This window comes from Protopterus annectens, chromosome 5.part0, assembly GCF_019279795.1.
Source record: "Protopterus annectens isolate FY-2018-M chromosome 5.part0, PAN1.0, whole genome shotgun sequence".
Lineage (NCBI taxonomy): Eukaryota > Metazoa > Chordata > Ceratodontiformes > Protopteridae > Protopterus > Protopterus annectens.
This window is the reverse complement of record NC_056735.1, coordinates 1,566,361,676-1,566,380,216: the sequence shown is the minus strand read 5'-3', so window position 1 is coordinate 1,566,380,216 and position 18,541 is coordinate 1,566,361,676.

Below are 18,541 nucleotides of genomic sequence, written 5' to 3'. Positions count from 1 at the left end.
GAAGCTTAAAGACAAAACATGTTGATGATGTTCACAGTAATGAACAGTGAGAGAGTGAAAAAAATACTGTGCAAAAGCATCCCGTCTTCATTGAATTAGGACTGTGCATGCAGACCATTAATACATTGAGTCATGAAAGCTATTACAGAAAACATGATCCCCTTACATTACTTTTGTGTTGCTTTTAATGACAGCTTTACTTACTGATGAACCAAATGAATAAAGAATATTCCCTGAGTCAAACAACTTATAACCAAAATTCTCATGGGAGGGTCCCGGGTCAATGCAAGAAGAGAATAACCAGTGAATTTAATGACAAAATAATATTACTGTTTAAATGTTAAAATGATTTTGTCCCATCTAATCAGGACTTCATCAGAAAAAATAAATGATATGAAAAATCTGCATTTAAATAATAAATTAGAACCATCACATGACAAGGCTAATGAATGGAACAGTCAGTATAATTAGGAGTTGAAAAAAGCACAACTCTGAAATAATTGTTTTCTTAAACCATGAACATGCTTTCCCAGGAAAAGAAAAAAGTCCAACCAAATTCACTAATAACTTAAAAAAATAATCTTTATTAATGTGAAAAAGGGAGGTTAGGTGCTCGCAATTTTAAAACACTGGCTATTGAAACCATTTCATTGACTCCCAAGGGGAGGCTGGTTTCCAGTCTCAATTGCTAAAGTAGCTCATGGTATTCCAACTTATTTTCCCATGCTCCTCTCCTTGGATTTGATGTAAATTGTTCTATTACAAAAAAAAAGGAATTTATTTTTGTTATTAGGGCAAAAAAAAAAATGTGCTTGTATAGTGCATTATTCTCATTACTTTTATTGATACCATAGTAATAAATAATACATTTTTAGAGCCCATTCAGTCTTAACAATATAAAAGTAGACAAAAATCACAGTAAACCAGGTAAACTACTCTGCTGGGATTATAATTACATTTAATATTTAATGTGAACACTCTTTTTATTATGTTTTAGTAGTAGGTTTTCTCCATGTGTATCAATGTGCACTGCTGAAACATTCCACTTTGTAACATACCCCTGGGGTACAACAGAATGTGAATTACCCAAGTTATTATTATAATATTTCTTCTATTTTCTCTTTAAGGTTAAAATGCCTTTTAAAAACTAATTGTGGTTGGTTACCTAGAATCTTAGGCACTTTGTCATCATATTCTTTCAATTTCCAATTAAATCTTCTTAATATCAGTGCTACCTTGATTGTACTTAATGACTATTGTAAGGGCAAAATTATTATTAGGACTCTTGGAAGTATAATTTTTTGTAAGCCCTGACCCAAAACAGGGAGAAATTAATCTAATCGCTTTTTGCATACTTCATCCTTGCTTTCTAATGACATCTTAGAGGGATGTTCTCTTTTCTTAAACATCTGTCAAATTGAGCAATTTGATCAAAAAATCTTCATCGCCCAGAATTATCCTGGAAATTCTAACCATTTGGCCTTTTGAAAGTCTCCTCTTCTAGTAATAAGGGTGATTGCTAGTATAATGTAAATAATTGTTGAAAAATGTTGGTTTTCTGTATAATTTTGTATTAAAATTGTATTTTTATCCTTAAACAAGGTTATGTCTAAATAATTAATGCTATCATTAGAATAGTTGAAGGTAAACCTCAATAATTCTGTAATACCATTCAAATAAGCAATAAAATCTTCTAAATACTTAACTGTTCCCTTCTAGATAATAAACACATCATCTAGGAAACATAAATATGGCTCTATAAAATCATAATGTGCAGATTTAAAAACAAATTCCTGTTCCCAATACCAGAACATCAAGTTTACTTATACAATGGGGTGAAAGCTGCACCCATTGCTATCCCTGTCACTTGCAGGCATTCATTATTATAATGTTTTTGGTGTATCTGTCTTAAAATGTCCCAATAATTTCTCAGTCTGTATGGGTATTTCAGGACAAAATATTTAAGACTGGTGTCAATATAAAGAGATAACAGTTGAGTCTTTGAACGTACTGCTGATACTATCGGGCGTAAGGGGGGGGATGTTCATTGCGTTTCACTGTTGCTGTCCTTACAAATGGGTTATCTGGTTCCTAGTAGCCTGCAGTTGGCCAGAATACCAAAGTCCTTGGTATATGACATTGGCTGCCTCCAGATTAAGCCTGATGCCAGGACATCAGGTATAAAGACAGGCAGCCAACGTCATTTCTGTCTTTCTTGCCGTGGAGCCTGAAGCAGAAGTAATTTGCACGAGTGCCAGTCAGCTGATTACCTTCTTTTTGTATTCTGACTTCTAATGTTGAAGACATCCTCAGATAAGTACCCCATTGGGGACCCTTTTTTATTGCTTTAATGAATGTCAGACTTTTTACAAAATGTCTAGCTCCAGTCATTGCCTTTTGCAGGCAAAGGAACATTCAAATTTACCCTTACTTGGACAATTGTCTTATTCAAGCAAACTCTCCAGAGCAACTTCTAAAGGATTTGGACTTTGTAAAGAACCTTCTCACCTCTTTGGGCTACACAATCAATGAAAGGAAGTCAGAATTGGTACCCACCAGGGAGACTGTACTCCTGGGAGTGAGTCTGAACACAGTCGCCCAGATGGTATCCTTACCTCAAGAGAAACAGATGGAGCTTTTGAATTACTTCAAAGGCAATTCCTGCAAGCCCTGGGTTCATGGCTTCATGTATTCTAATGATTCCATATGCAAGACTGCATATGAGGAAACTACAATGGTACCTCAAAAACCTTTGGTGTCAACACACTCAGGATTTAGACTTGATTCTTCCTCTGGTTCCCTGCCTGCAGACAGAGTTCCTTTGGTGGGCAACGACCTGTGCACAGAACAAAGGCCTACCTTTCTGTCCACCTCTTGCCAGCCAGACTCTTACCACAGATGCATCGGACTACGCTTGGGGGGCACATCTAGAAGGCACATGCATTCAGGGAACTTGGACCTATCAACAAGCTCAACTGCACATAAATCTGAAGGAAATTATGGCAGTTCAGCAGGCCTTGACTTTCAAGCATCTTCTCTCTCCTGGTATTCTTCTAGTCAGGACAGACAACACTACAATCATGTGGTACATCAACAAGCAGGGAGGGATTTACTCTTACCCCCTGTGCAGACAAAGCATGAGACTATGGTCCATGGCAGCTTCTTTGGGCATTCATCTTATAGCCCAGTTTATTCCAGGAAGGCTCAACACACCTTGGCAGACCGATTGAGCAGGCAGGTCCTGGATCCTCACGAGTGGCAACTAAACAAGACCATCTTCCATCGCATCATTCAACATTGGGGTACTCCTCAGGTGGATTTCTTTTTTTCTCTGACCAACCACCTTCTGCTAACCTTTTGCACCAGGGATCATCACGACAAAGCTTGAAAAGCGGATGTTCTGTCCTTCCCCTGGACACAGCTATCGATCTATGCATTCCCTCCCCTGCCTCTTCTTCCCAGAGTGCTGTTAAAGATAAGGGATGAAAAACCAAGAGCCATCATCATAGCTCCAAACTGGCCCAGGCAGCATTGGTATCCACTTCTTCACAGTCTCTCCCAATCTCGGGCTTGGCATCTTCCCCTGATACCAAATCTCTTGGCTCAGGACAGAGGAAAGATTCTGCATCCTCACCTTCAGACTCTGCATTTGACTGCCTGGCTCATAATTTAAACCTTTCTAAACAGGTAGTTGAGGTCCTCCGTGAGGCCAGAAGGTCTAGTACTAGGAAATCCTATGCAGATAAGTGGAAAAGATTCTCCATTTGGATGCAGACTAGAGGAGCAGACCCATCTCAACCTACTCTTCCTCTAATTCTTCATTATCTGGCAGGTTTACTTAATGGTGGACTTTCCTTCTCTTCCATCAAGATTCATGCTTCAGCTATTTCTGCTCACTGTTCCTTTGAACAACCCATTTTCTCTCATCCCCTGACAAAACATTTCCTCAGGGGAGTTAGGAATTTAAAGCCTCCCAGAAGGGCACCTACTCCAGCTTGGGATCTTAATTTTGTGCATGAGAAACTTACTCTGCCTCCCTTTGAGCCTGCAGCCTGAGCAGATTTGAGGTTTCTCTCTCCTGGAAAACTGCATTTCTTTTGGACATTACTTTAGCTAGAAGAGTGTCTCAGCTGCAGGCCTTAATGGCAGTAGAGCCCTTCATCACTTTCCATGTGGATTGGGTTTCTCTTTGGACTAATCCTTTTATGCCTAAGGTGGTTTCTAGCCTGACTCTTAACCAGTCTATCCACCTGCCTACCTTCTTTCCTAATCCTCAGAATAGAGGTGAAAGGTTGCTACATTCTCTGGATTTGCATAGGCAACTTAAATTTTACCTGGATAGGACTAAACATTTCCGAAAGTCAGATCAGTTGTTTGTGAGTTTTGCTCCTGAAGCCCAGGGCAAAGCTATTTTGAAACAGACTATTCCTAAGTGGATTGCTCATTGTATTAACTTTTATTACTTACAGCATGGCAAGGTTCCTCCTAAGGGCATTAGGACCCATTCTACTAGAGCTACCTCTACCTCAGCAGCTTTTCTTATAGGTGTACCTACTAAGGACATCCTGAAAGCAGCTACCTGGACCTCTGTCCACACTTTCACCAAACATTACAATTTATCCTTGTTTTCTAAGTCCAGGGCTGGTTTTGCCACTGCAGTGTTGCAGGGCATCCTTACCAACTCAAACAGTGGGTGTTCCTCCTCCCTTTTTGTTTTTTCCTGGGCTTTGGAAATCAACCCATTTGTAAGGACTGCAACAGTGAAACATGACTAACATAGTGCAGTTGTGTACACTTACCATAAATGTAGATGTTCGAGTGTATTCACTGTTGCAGTCCTGGTTCCCCCCCCAATCCCCCTTTTTCCCTAGGGCACAGACTGGATTTTTTTCTTTACCTGGTTTTACTTTTTTGGGGGGCTCCTGACAGTTATGGCAAGAAAAACTGAGGAAATGATGTTAGCTGCCTGCCTTTATACCTGACGTCCTGGCGTCAGGCTTAAGCCAGAGGCAGCCGACGTCATATATCAAGGACTTTGGTATTCTGGCTGACTGCGGGCTACCAGGAGCCGGATAACCCATTTGTATGGACTGCAACAGTGAATACACTCGAACATCTACATTTATGGTAAGTGTACATAAATGTACTTTCTGCAAGGTTTTTATGTACCTTAGGAATATCAAACACCGCAGGTATCACTGTACAATCACACTTTAAAATTTTAATATTTTGTACTGAATAATCCCTTTATCCAGTAAATCCTTCAAAAACCAATCTAATTAAAAATATGCAATACTTATTTCATTTTTGGATATTCTGGAATATTGTAATTCATTATTCAACAAAACCTGCATTCTACTAAGGTAATCTATGGTGTCCATGATGGCAACTCCTCCGCCCTTATCAGGTTTCATTATTCTAACTTCACATTTTTATGTTGATTCATTCATTAAATTGATTTCATACGGGCTTAGATTTTTATTATTGTATACCTGTGAACTAGCTATCCATTTTCGCACATCTCTTTCACAATGCCTTTCAAACAGCTGTAAAGTAGGATGGATTGGTGGATTGAATGTACTTGCCCTGGAAAAACTGGTTATAGGGGTAGTGGGCTGTGGAGATTCTTGAAACATAATTTTTAATTTCAGCTTCCTAATATGTTATATATGTGTGTGTGTGTGTGTGTGTGTATATATATATATATATATACACACACACACACACACACACACACACACACACACACACACACACACACACACACACACACATACACATATACACATGTCCGTGCACACAGTGGATATAAAAAGTTTACACACCCCTGTTAAAATGCCAAGTTTTTGTGATATAAAAAAGTGAGATCACAATAAATCATTTCAAAACTTTTTCCACCTTTAATGTGACCTATAACCTGTGCAACTCAGTTGAAAAACAAACAAATCTGTTAGGGGAAAAAATATATAAAAAATTAAAAAATGTACAATACACTGGTTGCATAAGTGTGCACACCCTTAAACTAATAATTTGTTGTGAGTGCACACCCTTAAACTAATACTTTGTTGAAGCACATGTTTATTTTTATATTTTTTCCCCTAACAGATTTGTTTGTTTTTCAATTGAATTGTACAGGTTATAGGTGACATTAAAGGTGGGAAAAGTTTTGAAATGATTTATTGTGGTTTCACTTTTTTTTTATATAAAAAAACCTGGCATTTTAACAGGGGTGTGTAAACTTTTTATATCCACTATGTATGTGTATATATATATATATATATATATATATATATATATATATATATATATATATATATATATATATATATATATATATATATATATATATATATATATGCGCAAACACACTCAGCTACATCAGGTTTGACAGTGGAAAGAAAAGTAAACCCTTTACTAAATAAATTGAAGTGTCTCTCATCTAAAATCTTTGTACTGTAATAAACCATTTTAAAATCATTGACAGTTCAGTTACAATGGGATGCATAATAAAAGATGAATCAAAATCACTGAATACACTAGACTCATTCAAAATAGTTTCAGTATCAATTTCAGTCACAAAACTACAATTTATCATCTGTAATTCCTCGAACGGGTCCATTGATTGGGTCTGTAGTTCAGAAACATTGTTGCATCCCCTTTGTTTGCCCTCTAAACCTTTTGGGCTAGTTTCTCTGAGCACCTTAGAGGGGAAAATTCTGCTGGGTGTAAAAAAAAAATCAATATTCACAGTATTCTCATCGATACTGTATTTGTTCATGTGGCTCCCCATGCTGGTCTATGGGAAGGTGTGGGCCTCTCATTAACATCCAAATGGCTTAAATCTGTCTGTGGTGATACACAAGTCTTGGGAATGGGGTAGGCTCTCCTGTTGTTATAAGCCACCTCATCCTGAATAAGCTTTTGGCCCTTTTTTAAGCCTGGTCTTTCTTATAGCATTGTCAATTGAAAGAAAAAAAACAGAGCTATAACTGGAAGAATAATGTTCAAAGAGCAAACCTTGTTTTAATGATAAGTCAATATTATGTATTTCATCCATTAACTTAGTCATTTCTTTTTCATTTTGTTTCACCAAAACTTTAATTATTTTACAGCCATACATATCAAAGGCTAATATTAATTCATTCAGTAATGCATCATCATTATTACTGCAGTTAGGACATTTTCAGACCATTAGCCCTTTGAGAACACGACCCCTTCTAATAAACTTATTTGAATACATGTTAGTCCAATTGTAAATTCTTAAATCTGAGTTTCCTCTCAAAGGCAAATAGTTGGTCATGAAATGAATCATTTCACCTGTATAACTGGTGAAGTCATTGATGGGTGCATTCAGCCAATTCAAAAGACTGATGTCTACACTGCTGCAGCGTGATGTAAACCCATTTTGTAATGTATTGCCTTCATAGCCATTGTCCTTAAAATTGCGAAGTTCTAAGCTCTAATCTCCCTTTTTTATATTAAAGATGAAGTTATTTTTTTTTAAGTTATTTATCAATGAATTTGGTTTTGGATTTTTTTTTTCTGGGAAAGCATGTTTATGGTTTAAAAAAACAATTATTTCAAAGTTGCACTTTTTTAACTCCTAATTATACTGAGCATTGTATTTGTTACCCTTGTCATGGGATGGTTCTAATTTATTATTTAAATGCAGAGATTTCATATGGTTTATTGGTTCTGATGAAGTCTTGATTAGATGGGACAAAAGCGTTTAACTTTTAAACAGTGATATTATTTTGTCATTAAATGTGGATTTTTAAAATTCACTGGTTGTTCTCTTCCTGCATTGATTGGGACCCTTCCCAGACAATTTTACTTACTGATGCACAATGATGCTAAGTTCTGGTGTGAAAATGATGGCAAAGTCATGATGCATGAGAAGGAAGTTTGTTTTCGCAATAGGACAAGAACTATTACTACCCTCGGTTCAACAATTACTAGCAATGGTGGTTGATGTCAAGCATCAATCCATGGATTATTAAAAAAAAATTGGTTTATGTGTGTGTTGTTTTTATTTTTTTTACCAGATTAACAACAGGAAATGCAGAAGACAGAGATGAAAACTGGAAGAAGGTAGATAGTTGAACAGAAAGTGGAATGACACATTAAAATAACATTGCGATCATGCACTACCATGCTTCCATTGCCACTTCAATGTGTGCAACATGAGAAACCACAATAACTGTGTTTCCTAATGAGATTATATATTCAACACATACTAAAACTTCCTCTGATTAGGGTTATTAAGACCATTGTTGCCAACCTGTGATTACATTGTGAAACACCAGTCTCACATAATTACTGAACAAATGATCATTATTGTCCAAACGAATGGAGCTCAGCGATAAACTGCACAGTAAACACAGTAAAAAACACGAACCAAAAAGAAAAACTGTGTAGAAACACGGAGACACCAACAGCTAAAACAGCAATATTTTATTTTGCAGTTGTAAGCGCTTTCACACCCTTCGGTGCTTCCTCAGACAATATACAACTTAAAAAGCAACTTAGATAGATCCTATATAAATTCAAACAGACCAATAAAAATCACCTGTCATTAATGATTCATACAGATTTAAAGAGATACGAGATAAAACAGGTATAAAATACAGAGCATCACTAAAACATATATATAGTAAACTCATTTCTTAGGCAGCTTACGCCCTTTTAATGCTGGTTTAATAGAAACAGTATCATTAAGACCGGAGCCCAAATGCGCTCCCAGTCTAAATATCCATTTCATTTCCATTGTAAGAGTATAAGCATAAATATCCCCCTGCCTAATGTTACTATGCATAACTTGTACTACTTGAAACAAAAATGAATGTGCAGCGCCTTCAGTTGCCATATGCTTAGCTAAAGCACTATGCAATAATTCTTTCCTTGTACAGTAAACATGATCCCTTATACGTTCACGAAGTCTTCTATTTGTTTTTCCTACATAAAATTTGGCACATATAGAACATTGGGCCAGATAAATCACATTCTTAGTGTTACAATCAGCCTGCACCTTAAACTGCCAAATATGTTTTGTGTGCGGGTGTGTAAAAAATTCCTCCTGAGTAATAAACTGACAAAAACTGCAATTATTGCATCTTGTCATGCATTTTGGAAAAGGCTGTTGATGAGTTCCTTTATTCAGATAACATAATAGTTGCTTTAGTGTATTCTTATTCTTGTAAACCACTCTCAGACGTAGACCAACTATTTCTATAATGTCCTGATCCGTGTGCAAAATATGCCAATTCTTAAATAATACATTCCTAATAAATTTAACATCAGAACTGTATGGCAAGATCAAAGATACTCCTTGTATGTTCCTGCTGTTATTCCTAATAGGCATTTTCATATTGGAAAAATAGGGACTGGCTTTGCCGCCCCTTTTTCTCATAGTAGTACTTATAGCTTGGGATACAGATTTCTGCTCATAACCCCTGCCCACAAACTCTGACTTAAGTATCTCTAGATTCTCTTTCAGGGTATCATTATTAACTGTTAGCCTAGCTACTCTTAACGTCTGTCCATGCACTATACTAGCAAAACCATGTTGAGGATGTATAAAAGTTCTATGTAAAAAAGAAGGACAGTAACATTCCTTATGATACAGTTCTGTAGTCAAAAAACCTTCACTATTTACCGAAACCATGACATCTAAAAATTCTATGTTGGTTTTAGATATCTTGTGTGTAAAACACAAAAAAACTATTACTATTATTCAGATGTCTTATAAAATTCAAAAGTGAGACCTCACAGCCTCCCCATACAAAAAAGACGTCATCTACAAAACGTCTATAAAAAATAAGGTCTGTGCCTATAAATTCTCTAATATTATCAAATTTCCACTCTGCCATAACCAGATTTGCATAGCTGTTGGCACAACTGGTTCCCATTGCCACACCTTTCCGCTGCCAATAGTATGCTCCTTCAAATACAAACACGTTGTGATCTAAGATAACATCCAGCAGATAGCAAATAAGATCTATATGTTTCTCATCAAAGGCACCATCCCTTATCAGATATCTCTTAATCATACCGATGCCTTCATTATTCGGAATACAAGTAAAAAGAGCTTCCACGTCCATTGATACCAAGATGTTAGATGGACGGAAAAACTGTCCAAATTCCACGTATAAATCGTATAAAAACTGCTGAGTATCTTTCAAAACTATACAATATTTATCAAGGACTGCTCTTAATTGTTTATCTACATATATGGATAAAGGCTCAGTGAGCCATCCAGAGCCAGATACTATTGGCCTAAAACTAGGAACCATCGGATTTTTATGAATCTTAGGTAGGCCATACAGCTTCGGTATAAGATGGAATTCTACATTAAAATAGTCATATAGCTCACGTCTAATGAGTCCCATACAAAGACACTCATAAAGTCCCATAAAGACATCTTGTTGCATTTTTTCAATAGTGCATAATTCAACAGATTTGTACATCAAGGAATCATCTCGCATACTGAGCATTGATATATAATAATCACTATTCAGTACTACAACTGGCCCACCCTTGTCGGCAGGTCTAACAATAATGCTCTTATTATTTTGTAAAGTTCTAAGTGCTAATCGTTCACCCTGACTCAAATTATCATGCATAACCTGTTTACATGAATTAAAATAGCTGTGCAATCATTTTCACAGGCTTTCACAAACACATCTAAAGTAGACGAAAAATTAGGCATAAAACTACTAGGTTTAGTAAAAACATTTCTTTGAGAAGTACTCATATTACCAAACATCATACGTAAAGCAATATTCCTCGCAAACAGTCTAAATTGCAGTAAAGTCTCATCAACATTAGCTGTAGTGGAGGGCACATAGCCCAAAGCTTTAGTTAGTAGAGAGATCTCAGAAGCAGTCAAGGAACAGTCAGACAAGTTCCACACTAACTGTTTTGTACAGTCGCCCACATCTTCTTCAACGTATGTCCATTGTTGTGGTGCGATATATCTTTCCGCTTCTGACCTGTGTGTATATTGTCTCTGTCGTGCACAGATTTGCTCCTTACGCGAAAAGGAAGCGCCTGTATTAAAAATATTTGATTGTTCTTTTCTCCTTACCACTGGTTCATTCTCTATAGAACTGGCATTCAAACTTCTTCCTTCAGTTGGTTTGTCAATGATCACAGTAGCCTGGGGCCGGATAGGTTCTGTCCGACCAGTCGTCACACTTTTCTCAAGCTGAAGATTGGTAGACTCGTGGTTCTCAGTCAGCTCTTCTATATTACCACGACTCATAATAGGCTCACTCAACTGTTCACTCCTAGGCCAAGCGAATACACGTTGATTTTTAAAATCATCCAGGTTACGAACCAATTTCTTCTTTTTGGTTAGCAACAATTTGTTCTCATAAATTAATACTTTGTTAATAGTGGCATGTAGAAACACATCAGCTGTATCAACGGATGTGGTTCTCAACAGTTCTTCATACTTGCGCTCAATAGAGACATTAAGTTCATTTTCAATGGGTAGAAAATAATCAATGATTAGCTGCATGTAAGATCTGCTTGTATCAAGATTAATCTTCTGCCACTTAGCCAATAAATCATGAAAAGCATTTCCATATGTTGGCATGTTTAACACTCTAAGTCCTCTAGGAACTATATTCATTTTCAAACATGCTTCCATGTGTTGTCTCTGACATTGTAACCGTTTACTACAAAACAAATTATTCTCAATGTCTCTCATTAGCAATTTTGTTTGTACATTAACATCCACTTCAGTGGTATTCTGCTGACCTGCACTGAGTTCCATGGAAAGAAGTGGATTCGTACGAACATTTAAACAGTTCTGCAGTCATTCATTACTAGAGCCATTGCTCTGTATAGAGCGAATCTCATCCAAACCATCCAATATATTGTCTTCCATGTTTACTGAGTATTCAACAAACCGATCAAAAAGATCACAAACAATGTCCAAAAGAATGGAACTCAGCGATAAACTGCACAGTAAACACAGTAAAAATCAAAAAACAAAAAGAAAAACTGTGCAGAAACACGGAGACACCAACAGCTAAAACAGCAATATTTTATTTTGTAGTTGTAAGTGCTTTCACACCCTTCGGTGCTTCCTCAGACAATACACAACTTAAAAAAAGCAACTTAAATAGATCCTATACAAATTCAAACAGACCAATAAAAATCGCCTGTCATTAATGATTCATACAGATTTAAAACTGTTTTCTGCCCATTGAAAAAGAACTTAATGTCTCTATTGAGCTCAAATATGAAGAACTGTTGAGAACCACATCCGTTGATACAGCTGATGTGTTTCTACATGCCACTATTGACAAAGTATTAATTTATGAGAACAAATTGTTGCTAACCAAAAAGAAGAAATTGGTTCGTGACCTGGATGATTTTAAAAATCAACGTGTATTCGCTTGGCCTAGGAGTGAACAGTCGAGTGAGCCTATTACAAGTCATGGTAATATAGAGGACCTGACTGAGAACTACAAGTCTACCAATCTTCACCTCAAGAAAAGTGTGACAACTGGTCGGACAGAACCTATCCGGCCCCAGGCTTCTGTGGTCATTGACAAACCAACTGAAGGAAGAAGTTTGAATGCCAGTTCTATAGTTCTATAGAGAATGAACCAGTGGTAAGGAGAAAAGAACAATCAAATATTTTTAATACAGGCGAACCAGCTTTACTGCTTCCTTTCCGCGTAAGGAGCCAATCTGTGCACGACAGAGACAATATACGCACAGGTCAGAAGTGGAAAGATATATCGCACCACAACAACGGACATACGTTGAAGAAGATGTGGGCGACTGTACAAAATGGTTAGTGTGGAACTTGTCTGACTGTTCCTTGACTGCTTCTGAGATCTCTCTACTAACTAAAGGTTTGGGCAATGTGCCCTCCACTACAGCTAATGTTGATGAGACTTTACTGCAATTTAGACTGTTTGCAAGGAATATTGCTTTATGTATGACTTTTGGTAATATGAGTACTTCTCAAAGAAATGTTTTTACTAAACCTAGTAGTTTTATGCCTAATTTTTCGTCTACTTTAGATGTGTTTATGAAAGCCTGTGAAAATGATTTGTACAGTTATTTTAATTCACGTAAACAGGTTATGCATGATAATTTGAGTCAGGGTGAACGATTAGCACTTAGAACTTTACAAAATAATGAGAGCATTATTGTTAGACCTGCCGACAAGGGTGGGCCAGTTGTAGTATTGAATAATGATTATTACATACAATCAATGCTCAGTATGCTAGATGATTCCTTGACGTACAAATCTGTTGAATTATGCACTATTGAAAAAATGCAACAAGATGTCTTTATGGGGACTTTGAGTGTCTTTGTATGGGACTCATTAGAAGTGAGCTATATGACTATTTTAATGTAGAATTCCCTCTTATACCGAAGCTGTATGGCCTACCTAAGATTCATAAAAATCCGATGGTTCCTAGTTTTAGGCCAATAGTATCTGGCTCTGGATGGCTCACTGAGCCTTTATCCATATATGTAGATAAACAATTAAGAACAGTCCTTGATAAGTATTGTATAGTTTTTGAAAGATACTCAGCAGTTTTTATACGATTTATACATGGAATTTGGACAGTTTTTCCGTCCATCTAACATCTTGGTATCAATGGACGTGGAAGCTCTTTTTACTTGTATTCCGAATAATGAAGGCATCGGTATGATTAAGAGATATCTGATAAGGAATGGTGCCTTTGATGAGAAACATATAAATCTTATTTGCTATCTGCTGGAAGTTATCTTAGATCACAACGTGTTTGTATTTGAAGGAGCATACTATTGGCAGCGGAAAGGTGTGGCGATGGGAACCAGTTGTGCCAACAGCTATGCAAATCTGGTTATGGCAGAGTGGGAATATGATAATATTAGAGAATTTATAGGCACAGACCTTATTTTTTATAGACGTTTTGTAGATGATGTCTTTTTTGTATGGGGAGGCTGTGAGGTCTCACTTTTGAATTTTATAAGACATCTGAATAATAGTAATAGTTTTTTGTGTTTTACACATAAGATATCTAAAACCAACATAGAATTTTTAGATGTCATGGTTTCGGTAAATAGTGAAGGTTTTTTGACTACAGAACTGTATCATAAGGAATGTTACTGTCCTTTTTTACATAGAACTAGTATGCATCCTCAACATGTTTTTTCTAGTATAGTGTATGGACAGACGTTGAGAGTAGCTAGGCTAACAGTTAATAATGATACCCTGAAAGAGAATCTAGAGATACTTAAGTCAGAGTTTGTGGGCAGGGGTTATGAGCAGAAAGCTGTATCCCAAGCTATAAGTACTATGAGAAAAAGGGGCGGCAAAGCCAGTCCCTATTTTTCTAATATGAAAATGCCTATTAGGAATAGCAGCAGGAACACACAAGGGGTACCTTTGATCTTGTCATACAGTTCTGATGTTAAATTCATTAGGAATGTATTATTTAAGAATTGGCATATTTTGCACACGGATCAGGACATTATAGAAATAGTTGGTCTACGTCTGAGAGTGGTTTACAAGAATAAGAATTCACTAAAGCAACTATTATGTTATCCGAATAAAAGAACTAGTCAACAGCCTTTTCCAAAAGGCATGACAAGATGCAATAATTGCAATTTTTGTCAGTTTATTACTCAGGAGAAATTTTTTTACACACCCGCACACACAACGTATTTGGCAGTTTAAGGTGCAGGCTGATTGTAACACCAAGAATGTGATTTATCTGGCCCAATGTTCTATATGTGCCAAATTTTATGTAGGAAAAACAAATAGAAGACTTTGTGAACGTATAAGGGATCATGTTTACTGTACTAGGAAAGAATTATTGCATAGTGCTTTAGCTAAGCATATGGCAATTGAAGGCGCTGCACATTCATTTTTGTTTCAAGTAGTACAAGTTATACATGGTAACATTAGGCAGGGGGATATTTATGCTTATACTGATACAATGGAAATGAAATGGCTATTTAGACTGGGAGCGCATTTGGGCTTAATGATACTGTTTCTATTAAACTAGCATTAAAAGGGCGTAAGCTGCCTAAGAAATGAGTTTACTATATATATTGTTTTAGTGATACTCTGTATTTTATACCTGTTTTATCTAGTATCTCTTTAAATCTGTATGAATCATTAATGACAGGCGATTTTTATTGGTCTGTTTGAATTTGTATAGGATCTATTTAAGTTGCTTTTTTAAGTTGTATATTGTCTGAGGAAGCACCGAAGGGTGTGAAAGCGCTTACAACTACAAAATAAAATATTGCTGTTTTAGCTGTTGGTGTCTCTGTGTTTCTGCACAAATGATCATTATTGTTGATGACTCTACTGACATCTTACTTATACCTACAACTCAAGAGTCTCAAACACTACTTCAGACGTGACAATTTACTTTTCTACAAAGTTATTTTGCTGCACTGACGCATATCTACTGTTTGATGTATGATGTCCCTATCCACTTGATAGGGGTCTACCATGTCAGTGTCATGGAGGGCATAATAAGTTGAGTGTGGCTGGAAGACCCTGCCCCTTTGGTGGTGAAGTCTGGCACCATTAACAGCAGTTGCTGCTATAACAGCCTCTTGCAGACACAGGCTTACATTTGCTAAAACAACCCCTAATATATTTCAGAATTTTTCTCTGCTTGAACATGAGCATATCGCCATGTTCATTACCAATCTGTGTGCAATGCAGTTGTGCATGTTTTATACATGCCTGAATCACCCTTCTTGTTTTTTTAGTTCATTAGCATACAGCACAGCTCATTATATGGTCATTAGTATACATCTCAGCTGTGTCTTGTTTTCCAGCCAGCCATATCAGGTTTCCTGAATCGCACACATCCTGCGTCTCCTGGCTTGTTGCACAGATTCGCTTAGCATGATGCAGCATGAATCTCAGCCACTGAGTTTGAAGGCTTTTTCTGGAATTTGCATTCAACACACTTATTTGAATGATTTTCTACGAGCATTGTGGACTTTGAAAAAAAATAGTTGAACTAGTTTCCAAGTGCAAGTTTAGCTAAAATCAACAGTTTAAATGATCATAACATAACAATTACGGTAAGCTCAGAAATATTCACTAAAAAAGTTTTCAAATGGGGCACTTGTCCTCTGCAAGTTGCCTTGTAGAGACCCTACAAAACAGTGGACAGATTATGGACTGTTTCTTTGAGCAAAAGTAACTGGAGAATGGCATGATCATCTTCTCTTTAAATGTCATATATCTGCCTATTGTTAGGCAAGGAAGAGCTATGTTTGTAGGGGACATAAAAAAGCTCTCAGTCAGTCTACAAGGCTGGATATTTACTTTTAGCAAAATACTATCGATAATACTTATCACTGTAGTAATGATCTCTAAGAGCAGTCAAGTGTTAACGGTTTTTGATAAAAGTTTATGGATACAACTAAGGGAAACTTCCAGCTTGAATTCTTAACTATTGATGATTTGTATAATGGAAATACTGGATGATTCATAACCAATACAACTTTTTTTTTATTCTCTATAGGAGAGGGAGGATTTTTTTTTTGCTTACCTGGATGCAACATAAGACTGATAACTTTTCAAAATGTTCTACAAGTTACTTGAATAGTTTATTACTGTATGGAAAAAAAGGTTATGTTTTTATCAAGATTACACAGCTGATTGCAAAGAATATGAGGATGAAGTTTTCAATCTCAGATACTATGTCCATACCTTGTCCCTACAAATTATTTGGCCTTTTAATGTGTCTGATCAACAGGGATGGGGTTTGCATTTCACTATGAAAATGCATACAGGAGCAATAATATCTAAAACACTATGGACAGTAGTTACAAAGAAGCCAGTGCCATCAATTAATGACAGAGGTTGTCAAGGATTTATAAGTTTGCCAGTATGATCTTATCACACTGAAAAAAAGTGGGTCACGTTCACTATGATTGAAAGCTTCAAAAAGGACATTGTGGCTATACCCAGCTATTTGGAGTATTTGACCTTCACAAAAAACGAGGGTGCACTGCTTGACACAGTGCCACCTACTCTATAGGTGTACTGGGAAAAGTTAATGCTCATGTGGGCAACAATGGAGATACTGGAAAGGAAGTGACTAAGAACAATGGCTAGCCTGAGCCAAACCAGAATAGGGAAGTGTAACTGAACTTCTGTGCTAGTCAAGACTGTCCACAATAAACACCATGTTCAAACAGAAGGATACTTGTAAATGTACTTGATACCGGAAGAACAATGATCAGCTCTGCAATTGTGTTATTAGATGCAAAGCCACATATTTTTTGACATTTAGGCCAGGAAAGAATCTTAATCCAACATTTAATGATAAGCTGGGTCAGACGGCTGGAGTGACTTGAGAAGCTCAAATGTATAGTAAGAGTGCCATCAGAATGTGTTGTCAAAAGTTCTTGTGTATGAGGAGTTCAACTCACACCTCCAGAACACCTTCTCCCATATGCCTGGGGAAGTTGGGGATGTGGAGTCTGAATAAACTCTGTTCAAAACCACAACAGTACAGACAGCAGTAAGGAATTCCTGTCAAAAGGTGGTCAGATTGCTTGATGTGGCAGTAACCCAGGACTGGTCAGTGGTCACTACCAGTGAGATAAACTATCAGGTTAAAAAACAAGGCCATCTTTGCAAAGCTTGTGCAGGTCCTAAATTAGACTGATAGGTCAGAAGTGGCAGTGGTTGATGAAGTGAAGGCTTAGGTGCGGGAGGGGCCTGAGGCAACAGGTAATGACTTTTGGACTCTCTCATTCTGATTCTGGAAAACCATTTAGTGACTTGAATGGAGGTAGGATATTACCTAGTCCATTCTCAGCAAAAATGGAGAAACCCTGACTTAGGCTGGGCCATTTTCTGTTTTTTTACCACATTTCAACGACGTGCAATAGATAGATTGGACACTCAACTGTCCACAGGTGTAGGTGTGTGGTATGGAAGAATGACCATGGGCTAGCTACCCAGCAGTGTGAATACTGACTGTTGAGGAGACACCCTGACCTCATGTACAAATTGAGAAAAGTTGGTATTGGTGCCAAATACTGAGAGGCAGAATGAACACTCAAAGTCTTGAATGCAGTGGGCATGCCCTTCTATGAGGAATAGCAGTGGGCATGCCATACCTCCCAACCGTACCAAATTACTCATTTTTTACCGAGTTTTGGGGTCCAAATAATGGGGTTCCACGATTCCCGAGTGGCACCCCTTAGATTCCGATTTTCCCAGCACTTTTATTTTTAAATTTACTTCCTGGCTTTTTGAGCTGACATCACCTCCATGAAATGGCCTGCCAGCCTGTCAGAATTGAGCTGAAGCTCATTTCTGGCTGCTCAAACTGGTATCCTTAGCAGGAATAACCGCAGAAGAAATGAGCTGCTGCCTACCTATGAAAGAGACGATCAGAGTGCTGCTGCAGAATGGACGAAGCAGATACCTGCCTACAGAAGAGCCGAGCAGAGTGAATATCTATGCAGAGTGCTGCTGCCAAATGGATGAAGCAGAGCTGGATTTATCTATGCTGCAGCTGCCTACAGAATGAAA